The sequence below is a fragment of the Anguilla anguilla genome, chromosome 14, assembly GCF_013347855.1.
Source record: "Anguilla anguilla isolate fAngAng1 chromosome 14, fAngAng1.pri, whole genome shotgun sequence".
In the NCBI taxonomy this organism is placed as follows: domain Eukaryota; kingdom Metazoa; phylum Chordata; class Actinopteri; order Anguilliformes; family Anguillidae; genus Anguilla; species Anguilla anguilla.
The window spans coordinates 27,571,756-27,595,877 of NC_049214.1; the positions used below are offsets into that span (position 1 = coordinate 27,571,756).

Genomic DNA, 24,122 nt, shown 5'->3' on the forward strand with positions numbered 1-24,122 from the left:
TTTATGTGTATCCGGTCTGTGTAACATTTATCATTTGTGAGATATAAAAAAAACATATAATTAGTATATACAATATTTTATGAAAAAATATATAATTTTATAATAAGGGCTTGCTTTCTCAGTTCACTGGGCATTATGCCAGTGTCTTGATTTACAGATTTGTTTCAGAATTAAAGGGCAGACCTTACTGAGCAGACGGCTGTTAGGGAAGGGCAGAAGCATCGCGCTGCTGAATTTCAGCATTTGCATCACCCAGTGCAAGTGGCTAGATGGGGAGATGCTTTTTTTCTCTATAAAAAAATGCTAATATATGTGCTGTAAGTATAGATCAAAAGGTTCAATATCTTTTTGAAGCTTGCAAACAGAAAAAATACCCTGGAGTGTGGTTTTCTAAAACAGAACACAGGGCTCTTTTAACCCCTGAACTGGACAGAACAGTAGTCTAGTTAATCTCTGATCTGAATGTACTTTCAAAGGGTGTGGGGTGAGTTAAACAAACATCGTTGTTTGGCTGTGAGACCGTAGGCCACTAATATTCAGTAGGTAGTTCAGTCTTGGCTGAAGTGGTGTTCTGGGTTGCTCTTTCTATTGCCAATTAGAAATTATCCATGAAAGCCAGGTAATATGTGTATTGGTGCTCTACCATGCAGGTGGAATAGAGGAAAACCATTGTGCTGGCTGTTTTACTACCAAAGAAAACGGTAGATTTGTTTTTTCCAAGCTTGTTTATTTGGAGTGTAGATGTGGATCCAGGGAGGCAGCACCTATTCAAAGTGTGGTCTTTACAATTTACGCCATTCTATAATTTCATGTTCTGAAAAGCGTTTGTGATTTTCCCCATAATCAGAGAGGTCACCCATGATTAATGATTGTTCTCCATATTAGCTCTGCGATGTAATTGGTGGTTTAGTAAAAAATGTGTTCAAATCACTTGAGCAATGTTTTTCACTGACACACTCATCTCAGAACGTGTAATAAAGTGTTGAAAATGCTATTAATAAAAATAGTCAGAAACAAAGAAAAAATTATAAAATAAATATTGTGACAAATAAATAGGAAAACAGAATGTTATAATTTTCAGAACTAATTATGTAAACATATTTGTACTTTGAAGCTTAAACACTTACATTAGAAGTAATTTTTAATCAATTTGTATCTTTTATTTGCACTTGTGTGCTTTAGTGAATAAATAAAGCCATGAAACAGCTTTTTTTTCAGGGATCTGGTACAAGCCTCTTCTGAGCTTAACGGGCAAGATGTGCATTACAACACAAAGGGTTTCATTACAAACGTACTGATATTTAAGAAAATTATTTCAACATATGCAACTTTCATGAAACTACTTTTGTTGGTACTGGATAAATACCTTCTGAAACACAATCCATGTATGATACACAGTAGGATCATTAGAAGGAAGACACAAAGGGCAAAGGACATAATGGTATATTTCATGATTGCAGTGTGTAGTCATAGACCAGCTATATGACTGCCCGCTCATCCTTCAGAAATGCTGGCCATGTGGAAAATGTCCAAATTGTGGTTTTGTTTATGACACGGCCTTGTGTGCAGTTTTTCTCCTTGGCTGTCTTTTTGAACTGGTTCGCAGTTTCAGGGCTGTACGTGCATATTTGCATTAGCTGAGGTAGACTACCAAACTTATGCAGGTAGATAAAGTCTTTAGAGATAAAACTATTGAACTAAAGCTATTAAATATGGATTATGTAATGTTTTTACTTCTTTTACCAGGCTGATATTTGTAAGATGTTTTTGTTGCAGTCTTTCTATGCATTGTGTGTTGAATTAATCTTTTTTTAAAATTTATTTTTATTTAACTATATCTGTTCGCTCTTTGAATTACAATACAATACAGTGCTGGTATCCAAATTGGGTGCATTGGTAAACATAGTGACTACATCCACTGTCAGAGAGCCCATTATTCATCCAATTTCCAAATTTGATTATGAATTTTCATGCTTTGAAAATTTCATTTTGCATTGAGGTTTTCTGGGCAATCTCATTTCAGTTGTATTTTGCTGGAAGCATGTTTAAAATGCAGGGAAAGTGACAGCTGATTATTAGGCATGCAGCAGCACAGTTGACCTGTTTTTTTTTTTTTTGAATGAATGAATATATTGATGTTTGATATTTCGTTACATGGGTCACGTCGTGTTAAATAAAAGAATGCGAGTTTTCACAAGGGGAAATATATGGCTGTTGTAATTTCATGACATTGTCCGGTCAGTGTAATGTGTGATCTAAAATTCAAGTTATTAGAAAGTGTAAAGTTCCCTCAAGGAAAGCCATACATCAGCCAAGGGTCTGATATTCTGTTTGGATACACAGAAAAGCCAGCTCCTACAGTATCACGCTTGTACCCGTAAGCCATACAATCCAAACAGAGGAGAGACATACTGTAGTGTGTAGCTGAATAGATCATAATTGCTGGTTTAGCTGGGAGCAGGGCTCTGTGAGATTTAGCACAGATTGTAGGGTACTGTGGCAGGCACTGTGCACTGTGGCTGTGCTACAGTTCCATTGTCACACGTTTTTTTTTTTTTTTTTTTTTTTGCGCTTCACCTGCCCGAATCCAGTCGACTCGCTGCTGAGGATTAATTCAGGAGGATTAACATTTAGGGCTTGAACATTTTGCGTGTTCTTTACCTCACGGATCCAGAAATCCAACCTTTACCACCTCCTTTGTGATACATTACTCCATCGCTGTTTGTGTTCTTACAGTATGTGCCGATGCCGCCTTTTTGTTTGAATTGTTCCAGAGCCTTTCCTGCTAGCGGCCTTCAGCATTTTCAGTGGTGACACGGCACTGGATGTGAACCTTTCTGAGGACACCAAGGAGCAAAATTATGTAGCATTGATTGGAAGTGCTAAAGCAAGACTTCACAAGTGCATTTTTGTTCAGCGTTTAAAATAAATAGTGAAGGAAATGTTCCCAGAAGATGTCTGCATTTGTGTATATCATCCTTACAGTATTACTGTAATACTGTGTAATTTCTCATGTTTGCAGCGAAGTATAGCCCCCTGACGAGGGTTATATAATTGTATGTATAATTAAATAACTTAAGAGTGTTGTTTCTCCTTCAGTGAAATGTAGCAACAAAAGATCTGTAAGGAAACCTGCCCCATAGCAGATCTTTAATGGCAATTGCTCAGTATCAGGTATTTATGTTATACAGTTATTTATCTTGTTCCATACATACAAAATTATTCAGTTTTTTTTTCTTTCCGGAAATTAAAACGCATTAAAACAGTTACAGTAGGTATGATAAAATGAACCCATTCCTGCTTAGCTGCTCGGCCTGGCAGTGGTGTTGCTGTGATACAGTCATCAGGCAGTCATGTGATATCACGTCCCAGCTATTAACGTTCAGCTTGTTGAAGCATGCTTGCCGTTTGTTGGCAGTAGGTGGTGCCCCTCTGTCTAATGAAAAGTACTCCATGACACAACGTTGGGCACCTTTGAAGGTGTGAAAATGATTCTTCACGATGTTGCATTTGAATTGCCAGTAATTAGCAGTGATAATGAAACTAATATTCTCGACAATTTGAAACCTGTTTAGATGTTGAAGGGGTAAGGGTGGTGGCATCTATGCAGTGCCAATACCATATCAGAATCATTTGACATCAGTGATTCTGTAAGCCTATAATTGGTTTTCCCTATGTAAGCACCGGTATGTACAGAGCTCAGCAGGCTGAATTTTACAGCAGACTGACAAATAAAGGAAATTAGATTTCTGGCAATGGCTGACTCCCTCCCTCTCGATCGCAGGCAGCACCTGAACGTAGCATTTCTGGCCGTTCAGCGCACACATACTCAAATGTCACCCTGTGTGATCTGGAGGAGGCCGTCATAGATTTTCACGTTGCGACAACTCGCGTCAGTTAACCGCTTGAGGAAGTTCGTTCAGAATAAATTTAGATTCTCAGCCGCTCTCTTTTGGTATGAGTCCGTATGAAACGAGACTGCCGTTCGAACAATGCCGTTAATCCTCCGAGCGTGGCTTCTGTTCGGAAACAGCGGCGTTCGGCTGGGATTCAGCCGCCAACGAACGGATTAGAATACATGAAAGGAACAGTCGTCTTCAAAAATCCTGGGATGGAGGTAGAGAACTCATAAACGTTAAAGCATAATTTATGAGTTCCATCGCCGGAATGCACTGTAGGGGCTCTGGCAAAGGGGAATGCACTGTCCTCTATCGAGGGTCTGATTTTATCGGGGACCACGGCTCTGCGGTGGAACGCAAGTTCATGTGATTTTTGGTTCTTCAGATTGCAAGCCTGCTGCATGTGGAGATGTGGCAACAATGGAAAATTAGGATCTCTTTTTTTTTTTTTTTTTTTGCTAATGTCGCACCTTGCGAGTGTGCTAACCGTGTCAGACTGGCATATGGTGAAAGAAACTGCACCCAAACATCTGGTAGAAATGAAGATCAGTTTCTTCTAGCAAACCCACTGGAAAATAGCCACACCATATTGACTTGAACATGACTGTTGTTCTCTTTTAATGTAGCCCTGTACACAGTTTTGCATTTCCAAATTATTGGTTTGCTTTGCTTGTGCATGTACAAACTTTGGCTTCCATACCATAGTCCATACCATAGATAGGATTTTATATGAGTTATCTTCTCTGTCTCCCACTCTCAGAAAAGTGTTCCCTAATTATTTCATGGGAAATGTAGTCCCCAGCTGACAAAAATGAAAAATGGAATTACCTCACCTTCTGAATTACCACTTGTTTCTCTTCCTACCTAAATTATGACTCCGTTCATTATATGATATTTCAAATCATACTGCTACTCAATCATTCTGACTGCACCACCCACACTAACCAGCTCCTGTAATCCATATTTTCGATCTTCTGCCCCACAGTGTGTTGTTTCATATCTTATAGCTGTTGATTTAAAGATGGGCGATTGTTTTCCTTTCCTGAATATGCACCAGTAATATTTTCTGAATTACCCACTCTTCATACATGTTGTGCAATCCTTATTCTGCAGTGTATTCATGGGTTTTTCTTCACAATTGTAAGCATTCTTCGGTCATCCACTATCGTGGTCTTCCATGGTCTACAGTGTTGTTTGCTATTGCTATTGAGGTCACCAGTGCGTTCTTGCTTCTTTACAAGACCAAACAGTTGATTTTGACACTCAATCTTTTGAGTACGTCTCAACAATTGTGTCACTGTCCAAATACTTACAGACTGCACTGCACATTTTATATGTGGAGTGCTAAATCTGAAATGCCAGGGTTGGGAATGTTCATCTTTTAGATACTGTATAGCCACACTTGGTGCTGGCATGTGTTTTGGGTTAACAGAGTAACTGACTACTATCTGAAGGTGTAATTCCAGCACCTTCAGAGTCGTTTAGCTGAGGTCAACATAAAGTCGTTCATTTGACCAATTTTATTGTTCAGTGTGTGGCTAATGGTAACCTGCATCAAAAGCAATCCAGGTATGAAATGTTAGCCTTGATTAGCTTCAGCTGAAAAATGTTTTACCCCCAGTTTATTGGGTTTTGTGTGGCTGTACATAGCGTGAGGTGTAACGTAAGGTTTGGAACACAGTATATGTACACACATACGCATCTGTAAACAGTCTACCAAGACAGATGCATTGGGATTTTGTTAAGTCCAAAGGTTCATGCTTGAAACTGTTTTCTAAGGTGCATTTGCATGCATTATTTAGAGGATGTCTACGTCGATACAGTAATTGTGGAAAATTCTATCTGCAGTGCAGTTACTGAGCTTTCTTACTGCCTCTCAAAAATATTCTTCTCAGGGCAAACAACTGTGCTGTATGATACTGTTTATAAAGGAGCCACGACTGTACTTCCCTATTTTTCAGAGTTCTGGGTGAATAATTTAGACTGAAAAGGACCATGAAGTCAAGATTGTGTGATTTATATTTTAGAAAAATACTATTATCCGGGTAGTACTGTAAAATAATGCATACAATGAGATGAGTATAATAGCGTGCTGTGCTCACAAGCTATAGCCTTTCCTATTTTCGTGTGTGCTTGCAAAGTCTTGAGTCCTAGGCTGGGCTAGGCTACAAAGTCTCAGCCATTATTTAAGCACAAATGACTCAGTGGAAATGGTGCAGCAAGCACCATGAGTCTCATAGTGATGATGTAAGAACAGATGGAACCATGGTCAGGTTACTCTTGACATCTGCTGGGTATGTTGGTGCCAGACATTATGTGTGGATATATTAATTTAAAGTATGTATGTATTTATTTAATAGATAGCAAATGCCATTTTTAAAGCTCTTTACAATACTACTCATTATGTGCAGACCATTGTGTTGACCCCATTTACTGTAAAAGATATGTAAGCCTCAGCAGTTAAGGAGATTTATTTTTTAGGTTTATTAAAAGAACCAAACTAGAAATTATGCAACTGAGCTTGTTTAATGCACATAATTGTGTTTGAGCTGCCAACTAACGGATAGTTAGCTGCTGGTCTCGTGTGCATTGAGATCTTTTTTTCATATCTATTTAAAACCAAGTCTGAGCATCTGTTCACACCAAGGAACAAGGAAAAAAGCAATAAAACCCTCTCAAAGCATATTCTTTGACAGCTGCTGCTGGTGGCAGCAGTACAGACCCAAACATATACCACTCTCAGACAGATGTTATACTTGTCTGGTTTCACTCCGCTCAAACCAAGGGAAAGGTTTAATTGCATGTACTGCTTAACATACTGTATATTGGACTCTTCCATCATGGCACAACTGCATTGATGAAGGGGAAAGAGAAGCGAGAGGGACAGACAGACAGACAGATGTGAAAAGGACTTTCGTGCATAGGGCCTAATTTCAGGCCAACCTACTGTAACCTTCCTCTTAATGAAGACTTTATGCTGTGTTCTACCGATTTGAAATTAAATTTTAATGTTGACAACATATTTTCTGGCTCCTGACTGGACCACATGGTCCTTAATACCTCATGTTGTGAAAACACGGAGGAGCGTTGCAGAAGGTGTTAATACTATCCTGACATATCTCGCACACTAATGGGCAAATTTCACACAGTATTTAAACAGGAAACCATTTTTAATTCCATTTCAGTCATAGTGCCCAGGATATCACCTCCTAAGTGTTTCCCATTACGCTGGATCTTCCGCGTTAATACATTTTCTTTCATGGTGCGGCAAATTCTGACAGTTAAAAAAATCCATTCACGCACGACCAGCTCACAGATTGAAATTGAGCGAGCTACGTGAGCTAGGTTTAGATATTTGTGAATGCAGGTTAAGTTGTAACCGAATGATGATGGGTTGTTCCAACAGTGCCCATTTGCAATACTACATTGAGGTCAGCAAAACAAAACAAACGTCAGCAGTGCCAAAACTGATAGTTGTTCATTTAGCTAGCTAGAAGAGTATGGCAGCTTGTGCAGCAATTCATTTATTTAGACTAAACGATCAATGTGTTTCCCTTTTACTGATCTATTTGTCCAAATTTTACTGCCGTGTCATATTTTCTAATATACTGACTCATCTACAAAAAACTGACTTGTAAAAGCAAACAGCCCACAGCCAACTATGTCAGATATACTTCATCAGTCCAGACTGAGCTTACACAGTGGGGAAATAAGTGTGTGTGTGTGTGTGTGTGTGAGATCTGTTCAGAAACAGGATCACATAGTGTATGAATCATTCAGTTTTTGGGTGTGATGGCATCTGGTGGAGTGGTATGTGATGAGTATGTGATATGTCGTAAGAGCAGACCTGGGTCAAATACGTATTTGTTTTGGATTCAAATACTTTTCTGTGCTCTGTTGATCTTGCCTGGTGTAATTGAGCAAGCCAGTATGATCAGAAGGCGAGGTTTGCACTTTTTGAGAGTATTTCATTGGTTCCAATACACCAGACAAAATCAGTAAAGTGCAGAAAAGTATTTGAATCCAAAACAAATACGTATTTGACCCAGGTCTTGAAAAAGAGAGTGAGGTCAGGTGCACATTTGTGGCATAGGTTGTCACCCTGTGCCACAGATTACGCGCTTCTTTAGGATGCGTCTCAACATGATCACAAAGGTCCAAGGCCCAAAAATCACCAATTTGTCAAATTCTGTTCACGAATACTGCTTGTGGAAACTGTGACATTAAATATGGGATTTTCAAATAATGTATAGATGACATATAATGGACAGATTTTTGTCCCACAAATTTTAAATGGCAAACTTTATCTTTCTAAAAGGCAGATGCTGAAAAATCCCGTTCAGTTTTACTCTCCTTGTGAAAATCAAGTTAAATGCACTGATATATTTACCACATTTTCCATTTATGATTGCATCAAAGTGACAGGTGCAATCAGCTGGTAAGACAAGGCTGTAGCATATGACCATTAACCCACAATTACCAGTGCCGTGAATCTCTTAAGTAGTTTTAATGATGTCCTCCGCTTCGCTACGAGTGAGCGAGGCACCGCTTACGCAGTGGCATGGACGTATGCCTGCAATCACACACTCCTCTCACTGCCGTAACATGCCACTGAGCTAGTCCTAATTAAGAGGAGCTAAAAAGGGACATTTATAAGCAATGAAATGGAAGTCAGTGACGTCCTTACACCCCGCCTCCCCCCCCCCCCACACACACACACACACCAGTTCCCTGCCGTCCCTCCTCTAAGCCTGTCATCACACAGGCTCCTCCCCTGTTGTTGTGCTGATCAAGAAGATCCTGTTGTTCCGCAGACAGAAGTGCCTTCGGCCAATGTCTAAATCCTTCCTTCAGACTTTGCTTGTGAGAATGCTTTGTGGTAACTAATGACGATTACAGCGGCGACGAAAATGTTTCTGACAGTTCTGGCAATGATGAAAACGTCTCACTTGCTTGTTTTTTTTTCATCTGCCTGAAAGGGGGGGGGGGGGGGGGTGTTGTTTTAAATGGCCAAGGGCACAACTTTGCCTTGGCCCGGTAGGGTGCAGATGTTCAATCAAGTGTGAGTCACTACAGGGGCATTACATTTTCATGCTGTGGCCTTAGATGGATTATTATTTAATATGCATTACTGGTAACATTTCCTCTTCTGCATAAATTGTTTGATTAGAATGAGTACCTTATGAGGTGACACTAATATCATTTATTATGGTTTTAATCAGTACAGCCGACCGCAATTCACGATAAGCCCAGTATGGTTCACAATTGTAATTAATGGCATTATAATTAGTGCAGGAAGATGAAGGGAGTGTCAGCAGATTAATTGACTCGACCACTGGAATATCTTACTAAGCAATGCTTAGTTGAGAATGCAAATGCATTTATTGTTTGAGTATGGAAAGTAATCACAGTATTGTGTATAAGGCATTCTGTGCCACAAGCAAAAAAATGTCCCTACAACAGCATTGTCTCGGTTCATTCCCTTTTCAAAATCAACAGAGTGAATTCATGTTATGGATTTAACAAGCATGTTATTTTATAATGACAAGGTCATGTGATGGGTTTTTTTTTAGTGAATACCTCCTGTGGTCCTTTAGCACTTTTTACTGTGTGGGCTTCTGACCCACTGTGTGCCCACCTGCACATTGCAAGTGGCTCCTGCTAGCACAGATTTCATATGTCTTCCATATGCTTGCTGTTCTCTGCTCACACTTCCTGAGCGTTAGCGCTAGCTCTGTGAATCGCACAGCGTTTTATCAGGCCTGTCTGGAGTTGCCTTGTAGCATAAAAGCGCCGATATGTTTCTGGTCATTACCTAATGATTTTCTACTGTGCGGCTAATTGTTGGCTTTTGATCCCAGTGCTTCAGACATTGTCTCACGAGGCCAAGGAAATTCCTTGCAACCTTCAGCGTGGAAGGTTTTGCTTTCTCTCTCGCAAAACCTGTTTATTTCCATCACGGTGGAACTAAGCCTAGATTTAATTTTAGCATGCGAAAGCAGAAAAACCATGTTTACTGGGTGTGCAGTATGCGAATGTCGGAAGAATGAGGACGTTTATGAACCGCAGAGCCTAGCTTTATTCAGGTTGCAGTTAGGTGCGTGGAGCGTGTCGTAGTAGGTTGTTTTTTTTCGGATGAGTTGAGGTGCGCCATGGTTACGGAGGTAGAGGCTCAGTGCGTGTTTTGAGTGGAGTATTTTCGGTTTGCAGCAGAAAGGATTTAGTCGGACAGAGACTGTTACTCACCTGTTTCCTCCGGCAGTTTCTGCATTGTGGCTGGATCAAGACTGTATTCTGTATTTCAAGGGCTGGGAAATAACTGAAAAAGAGTCGTGTGTTAAGATGTGTGTGAGAAGCAGATAGGTATCCTTAAGCACAGCTGTAATCTCACGCAAATACGTGAGATTGTAATCTGGGTTGTTGTTGTTGTTGTGGCGCGAGGGAGCAGGCTGTTCAGTGTTGCTGCTGCTGCCTCTGAATCCTCCTGCGCTGCACTTCCTGGTGCAAGAGAGCGGGGGAAATGGCCCGGAATGCGGCCTCGTCACGACAGCCCCGTAGCCGGGAGGCTGAGTCAGCCATTTCAGCCGCTTCTCGAGGTTTAGCGTCCCCACGGGCTCCCGCGGCCCCGGATGGGGGGAGGGTGGGGGGGGTTCGTGGGTCGTGCACAGCGACCGCGCGCTCTTTGCTGGCCACAGATGACCGTGGTCATGAAATGTCACGTGTGAATTTAGCAGGATACAGGTCTGCAAGCTGACTAGACTTCCTGGGCTGAGCTTTCCTGTTTTTGGATTGAATATTTTAAAACCTCACGTTTGTATTCCTATGTATTTAGTTATTTATGGAATTGTTCATTTATCATTTAACAGTTCGGTTTCTTTGCGTTTGCTTTTGATAACGGACATTCTGTCATCCCTCTCAGAGAAAAAAAATAAAGGTTTAAAAACACCTAAATAAATTAATTAATGCGCCTTTGTATTTTTGAAGGATTACTATGAGAGGCATCAAGCATGGCTGCTGTTTGAAACTACATCAGTAGTTTTGCCGAATGAATGTAGATTTCAAGGAAATTTGTGTGAATAATTTAATTTGCCTGAATATTTATTTGATCTGGCATTTTTGATGAATTTGTATGCTACAGCTTTAGGCTGAGCATGTATCCCACTGGAAAAAAAAATAAAATCATAAACTGTGAGAGAATTGGATTGGTATGATTAGGGTTGAGGTAGACAGTATGAAGTCACACCCAAGGCCCAAATCAACACACAAAAAGAACAAAAATCACTCCACACTCTCGGTTGTCTGGAAACGAGGCCTGTAAGACCCCCCCCACCCCCCCCCCCCCCTCCTGCTATAGTACCCATACTCTGACCCCCCCGCCCCCCCTCCCACCCCCTTCCTATAGAGGGGCCACTTCACATAATCAGCCCTTAGCCAAAGGCTTTTCGAGTGTTAGCGTTTTGTCTTTAAAAGGCCGGTGATCGGAGGCTGCCCCCGTTTGAAAGGCGAGCGCATAAAGCCTCATTCACACGACGGGGGCGGGCGCCGGGGCTGAGGTTCCTGCCCCGCTCTCCGTTTGTCCGGCCAATTCGTGGGGCGAGCGGCCTCGGCGGCCTTCCCCTTTCTTCCTGTTGTTTCCCCTCTTCTTCTTCTTCTTCTGGCCGCTCCAGAAAAGCGGGCCTCCGCCCCTTTCCTTGTAGGAGGCGTGCGAGCTTCGGATAACGTGACCGAGCGGCGAGGAGACGGCCCTCCCTTTGGTGCGGCTGCACGCCCATCGCTGCGCGAGCGTGCGCTGCGTCATCCCCATAAATTTACAGGGGCTCCAGACTGAGGAATAGCGAAGACGAGTTGACCTTCTCCCTCCCCACTTCTTCCTCTCTTTCTATGGTTTACATAATGGAAAGGCTCTTATTTCGACCAGAGCATTCGCTGACAAACAGCAATGAAGCGTGATGTCTGTGCCTTTCATGTCCTGCCATGTAACTGCTCTTGAGTTTTTATGTACATTGCCCCTATATGAACTGCGAAAATACATAAGTGCTTAATGTATATCTAATCTAAATGTATACCGGAATCTACTGCGCATGCAAACCAGCTGTGTTTATGAATATTCCTCGTGCCCTACACATGTCATATTTTAGCTCACTTTAGGGGGTGTACTTATTTTGAACGCACTGCGTATACACAGTTAATAGATATTCCAAAGTGCACATAGGAAGCATGTACTAAAACTTGCAAATAGCACTGTATTTGCGATTGGGAAATAATTTCCGCGCGGCGACTCGGATAGTTTGCATGAGGACACGGTTCCTCGTTTTCTCACAGCCTGCTTGTGTCACCGCTCTTTCTGCGTTTCTGGAAAAAAAAGAAGAAAAAAAACCGAGCGATAGTAATTCTGACTCTCTCCTTAAATAGAAGCCCCAGAATAAGGCTAGGGCTGTCAGGACCTCTCAGCGGTGGACGGGGGACAGACACAGCGCGGTAGAACAGCGCCTGGAACTTCACCTGTCCACCAGGGGCGGGAAAAAAAATATCGAAGGCCGAGGTGTTTGATGAGCCTCGAGCGTGGACGGAAATCGACGGCAGTTAATCCCCCCCCCCTTCCCCTCCTCCCGCTGCCGCTGTTTTTCACGTTGAGGGACTGTTGTTCCTCTCGCTTTTTTCCTCATGAGCATTTCCTTTCGGTTAATTCTCTGAAGAATGCCCTGGTCATATGACTATGAAATCCTGTTATTTTCACCCGTTCTTGTCTTATTGCCAGGTTCCCACAGTCCGTTCTTCTGCAGACAGAATCCTACCTGTGGCCATTATACAAAAACTGTGTATGTGTGTGTGTGTGTGTTTGTTTGTGTGTAGACCTATATAAGATTATTTGTTACTTACAATTTTGTGTTTTGTTGTTAGGCCTGATCAGATTTATCTGAGAATTTAAGTTAGACAAAAGGCATTTTATGTAACCTAATTGTTTTTATTTTATTTTATTTCATTACTGCGGGGAGAAGTTGGATGCTTGAGGATTTGAGCAACTGACAGCTTGAGCACTTGTACAATGAAGCTTATCAGTCCCAGATATTTAGACTGTAAATGTAGAAAAGAATTTGTAGGGAATTCTAAAATTTAGAGATGTGGCTGCTCACTTAAATTGTAATTACTTAGCATTTTATTCCCTAATAGTTCAAGGATAAATGAAACCGTTGCGCGGGGCAACGTGATCACTGAAGAACAGGCAGCCTAACAGGTTTGTGGAGATCACCCTGAGACGGCCCTCATGACCCCCAGGAGTTCACGCCCTCCAGGTTCAGGGCCGGTGTGCTACGCCGTGGAACGACAAACGCAGTCACCATTTCGCCCAGCGCTGGAGCCTTGTGGGAAAAGATTGAAGTGGCAGGGTTAGGGGCTTCTCCTCTCTTAACCTAGACTCCAGTGTGTGCTGTGTCTCTATGGTTGTGGTTGTGGTTTTGGTGCCCCCCTCCCCCCTTTTTATTTTGGCTGCCCTGCGCTGTTGGCATCCTGGCCTCCGCTGGCTGGCCTTGTTTTGGCTGGGAGGGGCCTGGGAGGGCCCGGCTATGTTTTGCCGTTTCTTCCCCTCTCCTCAGCCCTCGTGCGTGAGGAATGCCAGCTATGCGCTGGCCTGCGCTGGACTGCGCCCTCTCTGCTCGCTCCCCTTTCTCTGACCGCGGCGGGAGAGCAGGCCGGGAAAGGGGGCGCGGCGGGAAAACGGCGTTAGCCAGGGACCCGTCACAAGCCCAAAAAAAAAAAACCCTTTTTAATTGGGCGGGTGTTTATTTTTACATCTTGGACATGCGGGCCTTCCACCCGGACCGCCAGCAAGGCCTGGGAGAACCAGTGCCTGCAGGGTTTTCCGCTCGCTTCCCATGAACGGCCTTTGCTTTTCAGGGTAGAGTTAATTTTGTGTGTGTGTGCATGTGTGTGTGCATGTGTGTGTGTTTGTACGTGTGTGTGTGTGTGTGAGAGCATGTGTGTGGGAGACTGGGGGGAGAGAGAGAAAGAGACTGAGTCTGTTTACGCTTTTTCACTTTCTGGCAGACATGGTCCCACAGTGCTTTGCAGTTTAGAGTCAGGGTGGGGCATTTTACAGTTTTCTCTACATGATGAGAACTGATGATTTGTCCATGATGATTTGACCTTGTGATTACTAGAGTTTTTTCTTGGATGCCTAAACCCTGTTTTACAGGAGCAGACCCACTTAAAGGTATGTTCTCCATTTTCTCCAGCTTTACTTCACACAGAACACTGGGACAGCAATAATGGTTAAGCACCCGGCGGCTATCTGTCTCCTTTACCATAATTATCAGGCTCTAATAGACTATGGACATTATTTGATAAAAGTTTTATTTAGCTATTCTGGGAAATGAAGGCGTAAAAATAGATGAAGCTAGACCGCTTCTTAGAAATCGCGGCCTGCGAAACATTTAGCCTGAAGCCTACAGTTTTTTGTCTCGTGTACACCACGCTCAAGGGCACGAAAGATGATAAAGATAAAATATCCTTGTGGAAAATAAGTGCACTGAATGAAGTTAACCGACTCTCACACTTAACAGTGATTCAAAACCAAAGCAATTGAAAGAGGGAGGGAGACAATTAAGAACTCAGATGGATGATACTCGCTGGAGAAAATATGCGAGTCTCCCGCACTATGCTCAGTCTTATCTTGGAAGCTACACCTGCATATGCAACTTGCTTTGACCTTCAAAGAGCGTGTGCTGCAAGAGATGGGCCATTGATGATTTGGTGGCCATCGTATCGTATTCTGACCTCAATGTGACATTTCTGTGAACTGAGTTTTTTTTGAGGATTATGAGCCTGCCTATTTGAACAGTCTAGTATAAACAGAGGAGTGTTAATGCGAAGCCCATTTGGTAGCCTAGATTCTGCCTGCGCTGTCAATCTTCATTAAGGCAATGGCATTAACAGGAAGTATATTTATTAATCATATGGAAAACTCATTACATTAGATTCAAGTGATTTTTAAATGAATACTCATTACAGCCTTTAATGCAAAAACTGTGTTTCATTTTAGGTCATGTGTTTCATGACAAAATCATGGATGCTATAAATGGTTGATTGTAGGTTTTATCTTGTTTATCATACTTAATGAAACTCAATTTTTTACTTTTAAGTGTGGTTCTGAAAACTGACTCAACCTGTCGCTAGTTAGGTAGATTTAAATTAGCCAAGTTTTAGCAAACACAAAATATAAACCCATCATTCGTCTGTACATACAAATGTATATGAAGACATTCACTTAATTATTGCATTTAACCACTTCACATTAGTAGCGAGTGTTCTCTTACCTTACGTGTGGTATACTTGGCATGGTATTGTACGCAGGAACAGAGACAGAAGCATCACTGTGCATGTATCTGCAAACTGGGTTGTAACAACCAATGTTCATAAGTTTGATGAACTATGTAAGTAACACAGTCACTGTTTCTGGCAAGGTGCTCTCCCTTGGGGAAAACAATGCAGGTTTGACAGTTGGATCTTCTCTCCGACTTCATTTATGTTGCATTAAGGTCCTTGGTGCACTGATTTAATGCATTTCTTGTGGAATGTTTTCCTTCCCTGGGAAAATATGGCTTGTTATCTTGGTATATACTAGCATTCAGTTGACCCGCCCATCAAGCCAAAAAAATGTATCAAAACAGAGTTACTGTCCTTTCAGGTGGTGAACGGACATGCTTTAATTGACAGGTTTCCCATGGTCCTTGAAAATATTTCCATTTTGAAAAAAAGTCAGGGAAAGTGAGCTCTGTCCTCTGTCAAGGGACGTTTCCCATTATTAACGGCATACATTTTATTAGGTATATATATATATATATATATATATATATATGTACATTTTTCTTTTCTCTTGTACAGTGAGCAAAAAAAAAAATTCTTGCTGATTTACCTGGTAAAAACAATTTAATGTCAAGTCTAGGAAATATGGTGTGTAAGAAAAAGCTGGCTACCCTGCTGGCCTGTGCTCTCCAGCCTGTAAGCATTAGTGCTACCCAGTGCATCCGTCAGTAAAGGCTCCTGACACAAGCACAGGCTGGACCCTATAGCCTTGAGTTTGTGGGGTTGAGCCTCCCACGGCCGGAGGTTGGCAGTGAAAGACTAAATTGGTTTTGTCCCGGGGTGTATGTCAGCCCGGATTCCTCAGGATAAAAGTGCTTCAGACCCACCCCCCTCCCCCCCAGCAGTGGGCCAAACTCTCACAGGCTACCGGGTGAGAGACAAGCTGCTGTAGGGGGGCACAGTTGGTCATTCTAAAATTTGAAAGGAAAATGTTTTTTAAAAATGTGCGTTTTTGCTGTTTTACTGGATGCTCTTATCTGGAGTCATTTACACATGCAGTCCATTCCTACAGCTGGATATTTACTAGAGCAATTCTGGTTAAGTACCCTGCTTCAAGGGTATAACAGCAGGATCTCACCTGGGTATTGAACCTACAACCTGGGTGCTGCGAGCCCAGTTCTCTAACTACTGCTGCCCAATACTTTGTGTCTCATAAATCATTTCCCCTGCAATTCAGTTTCCTAGGAATTCGATCATTGCAGAAATACCAGTATTGTTGCCGTTTGGGTGTGGTTACCGTTGGCCATGCTGAATTTAACAGACTTCAGTGAAGGTGGTCTTCAGTAAAGACCTCATTCATGAGACCCGTACTCCTGAAAGGGCCTTTCTGCCCAGAGTCCATTTTGAAAGTACTATGTCATTTTGACTCTCAGTTTATCCGAGGCTCCATTATTTTGCAGTTCCTTGCCCTGCCATATAGCACGGGCCATGTTATTATTTTTTGAATGTGATTTAAATTTGCAAGTCCCCGATCCCTTGTAGCTGAAATACATGGAGTCAGAGTGTGCCGGGGCTCCCCCCATGGTTGTGTTGAGGATTCCCTTGTTCCTTGTCCGTCTGTCACCGTGACACAGTGTTAGCACAGCAGGATGTTTTTGCATTCTGATTTGAAGGAAGAGGAAGAGTCACTAAAAACGTATGCAATTCAGTAATGTACTCCTGCAAAAATGTGTATTAGAATGTGTGCACACATATGTGTGCGTGCACGTGTTTGTGTGTGCTTGTGCGTGAGAGAGTGTTTGTTGTGTGCATGTGAAAGTGTGTGTGTGTGTGTGTGTGTGTGTGAACCTTGCCTTGTATATTGTGAATGCTAGTTACGGGATGAGGAAGTGCAGTGCAATAATAAGCTTGAAAACTTTAGTGATTTTTCTGTTATATAATGAATTAAATCATTTTAAAAGATCTAAAGTATCAGTGGTTGCCTTTTTTAAGATGATATTGATTCATTCATTTTCATTGAAATAAAGGCAAGGGACAAAGGTAATTAAAAATTGATCCATATCTGAAAGATCTCTTGTGATCTACTTCAGATTAACTGATTATAAGTATCATTCTCAACATTAAACTGAGAGATTTTGGTTGCCAAGGGGATTTCAGATGGATGAAGCCGCTGTGTACAACCTGGTACAGAACGGATCCTTTTCTTGTACAATTAAAATTATGGGTTGTAAACTTCAGGCTTCAGCACGATAAGATACAACTTCGATTCCTGAGACAACGGTTCGATATTTGGCATTACCACAAATTTTGCTACGATACGATCCAAAACGACCTTGTGTAGTGAGACACGATCAATGCACATGATTCAGCTAACGCTATCCTGTTACAGCGCACACATACAACCATAATGGGGCTGAGAGTACAAAAACGTACTGACGTCACGTTTAAGGGAAGGAAACACGGCAATACTGTGGGTGATGATAAGGTGGAGCTGGAGACCTACAGGCTGCATTTGAAATGAAAAAGGGGTATATTATTTCATCGCACACTCTTGAGTTAGTTACAGAAACACCCCGGCATTGCATGGGTCCTCCCTGTTACTAGTTTTATGTACATGAAGTACAAATGAAAGCAAATCTTTGGTCCCATCAGAACCAGATTATCAACTTCAATTGTGCAATTATAGAAGATATATCAGGGCACAGTTCTAAGGAAAAGCATGATTTCCTTTTTTTTGGTACTGCCATTTTTCAAAATGTTCATTATGGAGTGCACTTATAGAGATATATAAACCGTATATCTGTGTTTTTTGAAACATGGAATTAACTTTGATGAGAGGTGAAATGCACAGGTCAGGTCATCAGCAATTATGAGCAGGTTACTATCGGCTAGTAATTATTTGTATGCGATAAGGTTATATTACTACTTTCAGATTTTCGTTATCCACTCTTGACTAGTTCCTATGGAAAAGCACCCATGATTTTGCTTCAGTAAAGGATTAAAGTGTGATGGAAGCTCTTGCGTGAGCAAAATGTATTATAAATCTTTGTCTTTATATATCTTTATATATAAAGAAAAATGTATGATATATCTTTATCTTTATATATCTCATATATCTTAAAATATTTTTCTTTTGATATTTTGTAAATGTAATATCAAAAAATGTACCCTTATATTGATTTTGCCAGACACGTTTTTTTTTACTATAGTCCCTTGTTAATATATATAGGGGTTTCCCAGTTTATTTATTGTGATTTAGATGTGTTTATATTTGCATGAATATTCAGAGAGATCCAGTGGGCTGTGTTTGCATTCTAAATTGCACTTAGTTAAACATTTTAGATGTAAATGCTGCCACAGTTACCGAGCATCGCTGAAAACGTCGGCCTTTGTCTGTCACCATTTGCAGTTTAATTACATGGTGGCGTAATTAGCATGACAGCATGTCTTAAACACAATTTAATTATGCTACCGTGCGCTAGGGTGTTAAATAGCCACTGCTTTGCGGCCTGCAGTCCCCTGGATCATTTACACTGAGCCTCCCCTTCACCAAAAGGCCTCCAGTCTACTGCACTAGAACAGAGTAGCCCATGGGCTGCTCTACTGTAACCAAGGACAACACTAGGGGAGCAGCGGCAAATTATAGCCCTTATAGCCCATTAAAATCAGATGGAAATGTTGCATTAATGATACATTAGTTGCCCTGATCCTTAGGTGGAATTACTCTGAATTCCAGTCAGTCTGTGTTTTAAACCGAGTCATTCAGGGCCACAGGAAACGCAGGCTGCAGGGCGGAGGAAGTCGAGAGGTGGGCCTGGCACGACATTATCGCTTTGCTGAGTGTCAGATTAAAAGAAAAGAAATGTGTGTCTGTGGTCACGGAATTCTCTACCTTCTCTCCCCCCCCCCCCCCGCCAATTTACTTTTTTGATATGCTGGTCAATATTGGGCCTGTATTAGTAATTGTGTGAGGGTGGGTATCTTGTTGCATTTCTAGATGATGAGTGTGTATTGACACGGTTGGTTTGGAGAAATTGACAGATTTCTTTGGTTTCCTATCTCTTCACTCGTTTAGCCTGAGTTGTAAAGGACCCGTCAGCCTGTGGCGGCAGGCCCCAAATTCATGCCATCTCTAGCGATCGGCCAAATCACGCCAGCGACACGGGCCCCTTTCGCCGATCCGTGATTCAAATATAAAATTTGACTTGTGGAACGCACCGCTAAATTTAGCGCCGTATAAAGCGCCTTGGCCGGCACTCGCGCGGAGCGGATACCGGCGCACCTTTTCCGTGGTCCGGTGGAAAAGGCGAGCCGCCCCGGCGCTTGGGTTTCTCCTTTATTCGCCTCGGACAATGAAGCGCCGGCAGAACCGCAGACCGCGGGATCGCATGACTCTGCCACCCCGGCCGAGCGTCAGCTGGCTCGGTTTCACTTCGCTGTTCTCCTTTACGTCGCTAGAATATTAAAGGGAAACGTACACCGGGCTCGGCCCTCCCTCTGCAACCCGAGTTACCAGTTCCTGTTTCTTTAAGGCATTGTGTTCGCAAAAAGGCCAGCCGTCGGTGGAAAAAGCAGCAGACCGGGGCATTGTGGAGCGGCTAGTCTGTGTTTTCCTGTTTGTTTGTATTTTCACACGGTAATTTGCCTCAGAACACATATTGGAGGAAATCTGGATAACGCGTACGGTTAAAAGAGAAACTCCACAAAGTAGAATGACTGTGTTTGTTTTTTTATATACGCTATATGACCCAAAGTATCCACATACCCCTTGGTCTGGGGCCGTTTTTCATGGTTTGGGCTAGGCCCCTTAGTTCCAGAGAAGGAAAATCTTAACGCTACAGCATACAATCACATTCTAGACGATTCTGTACTTCCCCAACAGTTTGGGGAAGGCCTTTTCCTGTTTCAGCATGACAGTGCCCCTGGGCATGCAACTAGGTCTATATAGAAATGGTTTTGTGGAAGAACTTGACTGGCCTGCAGAGAGTCCTGACCTAAACCCCATCCAACACTGGATGAACTGGAAAGCCAACAGCGAGCCAGGCCTAATCGCCCAATCATCGCCCGACCTCACTAATGCTCTTCTGGCTGAATGGAAGCAAATCCCTGCAGCCATGCTCCAACATTTAGTATAAACCCATCCCAGAAGAGTGGAGGTTATTATAGCATCAAAGGGTGGACCAACTCCATATTAATGCCCATAGTTTTGGATGAGATTTTGGATGTCAGGTGTCCACATACTTTTGGGCATAAAATGTATTTTCCACTTGGTAGTTTTTTTGGCAGAGAACTCAGTGTGGGATTTCTTTGTGTTAATTGTTGTTGCACAACGCAGAGTCCCCTCAGGTGTAGTTGCTCTTATTTCAGCACGTTCCCTCCCTTTGCTCATAAATATTGTTTCAACATGTTGTTTTACATGTTTTAAAAAATGTATGTATGCCAAAGACATATTTTAATACCATAAGTCTGCAGCTCACAAAGCTAGAAATAAGGGAAGTGGGAGGGTGTGTGTAAATAGAGTGCATCATCATTTGTGGTTGTTACATACGTGTACATTTCATAATTGGCAGGAGTGGTATCCATTGTTACACGGGGGTGTAACAATGTTAACAGTGTGCCTAAAATAACAGGTGCAGTTGAAAAAAAACTACCTTTCGTACAGCATGTGACAAAATACAAATACAGAAATGTACAAGAGAGAAATACTGTGCTGAATGTGGTGAAGTCTTTGCAAATGTATACTGCCTGTAATAACTGAAAGAATACAATGGAAATTGTCAATGTGTTATTTTTAACTATTTTAGCCGTATATACCGGAATGTGCTTGTACAACCAAGGTCATAAATCAAACGTAACTGAAACAGCAATGACGTTTGCCTCCCCCGACATATTGCAAACAATCCCGTCTATTAAGCCTCATTCAGTGATCTGAAAAGGCTGCATAATATGTTCACGTCTGCAGCGTGAACATACGGACTCCACTCCAGGGCGTTGAGCTGTGGAATATTATGTTTTTCTGCCACACCTGTAGTTTGCAGTCGGTCCCTATCGCGGAAGTGCAGGTTTGCTAGCCTGGCCGTGTCACGCAAAGCCCCGCCCCCTGCCCGTTAAGCAGAAGACCTCCACAGGGGTTCCCTGGAGCCTCCTAATGTTTTAGCAGCCAACACTTATGTTTCGTGTGTAAACAGACCCGGTGTGTCTTCAACGGCCACTCCTGCATTCCTGTGTCTCTCCTCGCGCTAAAAAAAAAAAACAGGCTCACCTACACGCTCGGAACAAAGCCCCTCGCCGCCGGCTCCCGTTCTGGCGGAGCTCGCCCGTCCGCCCCGTCGAAAGTGTAATTGGACTCCGGTGAAAGCACCTAGGCCCAATTTCATCGTGATGGACTCTGCTGTAGGGGATGATTCGTCCACCCTCAAACACCGCCGCACCACCCCACCCTCGCCCCCTCAGCAGCGTTTCTGCTTTGGCGTGTCATGCTTCTCGTTTGTTCCTGGGAAGTCACGTTTCGTTTTTTTTTTTTCTGTGCAATTTTCTGGAAGAAGCTCCTCTTTCCTCTTTTTTTGTTGTTGTTGTCAATGTTCTGTTTTTGGTTGGTTTTTTCTTTCTCCTCGAGGTTGCGGTGGTGGGGGGCGGGGGGGGGGGGGGGGGCGGGGGAGTGAGCATTTCTGTCAAACATTTAATGTCCAGCTGGTTTCAGAAATAATCTGGAAGTGTTTCTGCTGCACTCCCTGTGATATGTTGAGCTGCTAGAGGGTTGGTGATGGTCACATGAGCTACTGTATAGTGATCGTGGCTCAGATCGGTTTGTGTGGTCTCCTAAGTTTATTTTTATTTATTTGTCAAGGGCACTAGATATTCCCTACTCAGTTTTCTTAAATCGTCCAGTTTGCTTCTTTCATTGGATGCCATAGTTATTATTTATTATAAAACGGGCTGTGTGGATCCTGGATGCTGATTGGCTGAGACCGGGTTGTACAGTGATTGTAAATCCATTACAGTAGTAGTTATTCAAACTGCCTGTTTGTAAATAGTATTACTCCACACACAAATTATTATTACTATATATTGTAATCATTGTGACACGGGGTTAGCCGTTTTTGTGCAGAAATTATAAACGGCTAACCCCCTTCCCTCCCGGTCTGCCAGCGCCAGCTTGGCTAGGTGTGATCGGCAGACTTAATAATGCCCGAGGCTGAGAGCCGCGTCGCTCGCGAAGGAGAGACCCTTTTTCGCGTCTCCTTGGTCTTCTCTCGAACGTGTCGGACGGGCGGCAGGGCGAAAGAGCCACTCTCTCCGTCTCCACGGCTCCTGCACCCCCCCCTCGCGCCCCCTCGCCCCCCCTCGCGCCATGCTGAAACGGGCCCGGGTGCCAGTTCGCCTTTCAGCGGCGCTGGTTAATTGGAGTGTGCTGCTGGCTTTGTTTGTCCGGTCGTATCCGGTTACTGATGAAGGGGGGCAGCTTCAATAATAGATATCGCAGACAATGGAGCAGGCACATGCGAACCCCCCCCCCCCCCCCCCCCCCGCCGCCTCCCCCACCCCCCCGTCCTCCCACTCAGCCACCCTCAGCCAGTGAGGGACTGACAGCAGGAGACCACAGGACAGCTGTTCCTCTTGTACGCCACGGTGCCACTGTTTCTAGGGAGATTGCTTCTCAACCTGTTGAATATCCCTCCCTCCCTCCCTCCCTCCCTCCCCCCCTCTATCTCTCTCTCTCCCTCCCCCCCTCTATCTCTCTCTCTCTCTCTCTATCTCTCTCTTTCTCTTTCTCTTTCTCTCCCCCACGCTTATGATGATGGAGGTATTCTTTTAGAAAGGGTACGGGATTTTCCGATGATGGGTTGCTTGCCTGAGGTTAATTTGTTTATGCACAACAGATTTTATACGCCCCCTCCTCGTATCTCTCTTCAGCACACTGCATCTATCTCTACAGCAGGGCTGAGCAGGGTCTGTGTGTGTGTGTGTGTGTGTCACATGCAGGCACACACACGCTCGCACGCACGCACAGACAAACACCCCCCTTATCACTTCCCCCTCCTTCTGTCTGTCTTTCCCTCAGTCCCTCCCTCCTTCTCTTTCTCTCTCTCTCTCTCACACACACACATGCACACACACGAATACACACACACCCCCTCCCTCTGTCTTTCCCTCCCTCCCTCCCTCCCTCCCTCTCTCTCTCTCACTCACTCACTGTCTCTCTCGCTGTTGCACTTGCTTCTCTCCAGCTCTGTCTCTCTGGCCCCCCTCTAGGCCCGAACGCACTTCTTTCTCTCCCTCCCCTTCTCTCTTTTTCACTCCCTTCTTCCTTCTCTCCCTGCTGCGCTAGCCGTCATGCCACACGCGGAGGACTAGACTGACATGCCGTCCACGTGTTGCAGGTAAAGTTCTCTCTCTCTCTCTCTCTCTCTCTCTCTGCTCGCGAATGTCCGTTCGCTCGGGATCCAGCTCAGCCCGTGTCAGCGGTCGCAAGATAAATTACGCGTCCGTGTTTCTTTCTGTTCTCTCAACTTCGTCGAGAATCACCAGTTAATCGCGGTCGGCGTGCGTTTGCGACGGTGTCGTTTTTCTCTCTCCGCGTTTATGGTTTTTCTGAAGGCGAGGTGCCAGACGTTTACCCTGCAAACTCTTTCCTGGTGGAGCTTTTATGTGACAGCGTTGTGTCTGTACTTTGACACAGATGCTCTCGCATGCAAATGCTGTGGGAGATGTATCTGTAGAATAATATATGTGTCAAACTGTATCTGGTGACACAAAAAACGCTTTACTTGAGGAAGATGAAACGTTTTTGTGTGACCAGATATAGGTTGACACATATATATTTTCGTTACTCGCTGTTGCGAGTCTGGTACTTTTTTAAAATTCTGGGTTCCATCTGTCTGGTAAAATAAGCCATTTTGGCAAGTTGTTTGATTCAGCCTG

At 43.3% G+C, this 24,122-nt stretch overlaps 1 protein-coding gene across 4 annotated transcripts in view; it reads left to right on the top strand.

Annotated features, from left to right (window-relative positions):
• ptbp3 (polypyrimidine tract binding protein 3) overlaps positions 1-24,122 on the top strand; it is a 71,622-nt gene that overhangs the window by 7,882 nt on the left and 39,618 nt on the right. For 2 of the 4 annotated variants that reach the window (XM_035390519.1, XM_035390522.1), the window contains exon 1: positions 23,413-23,581. The exons of the other annotated variants lie outside the window; for them this stretch is intronic. The gene's annotated coding sequence lies outside the window, so the exon portion shown is untranslated. Of the gene's footprint in view, positions 1-23,412; positions 23,582-24,122 lie in introns of those variants that run through there. 4 annotated transcript variants of the gene reach the window in all.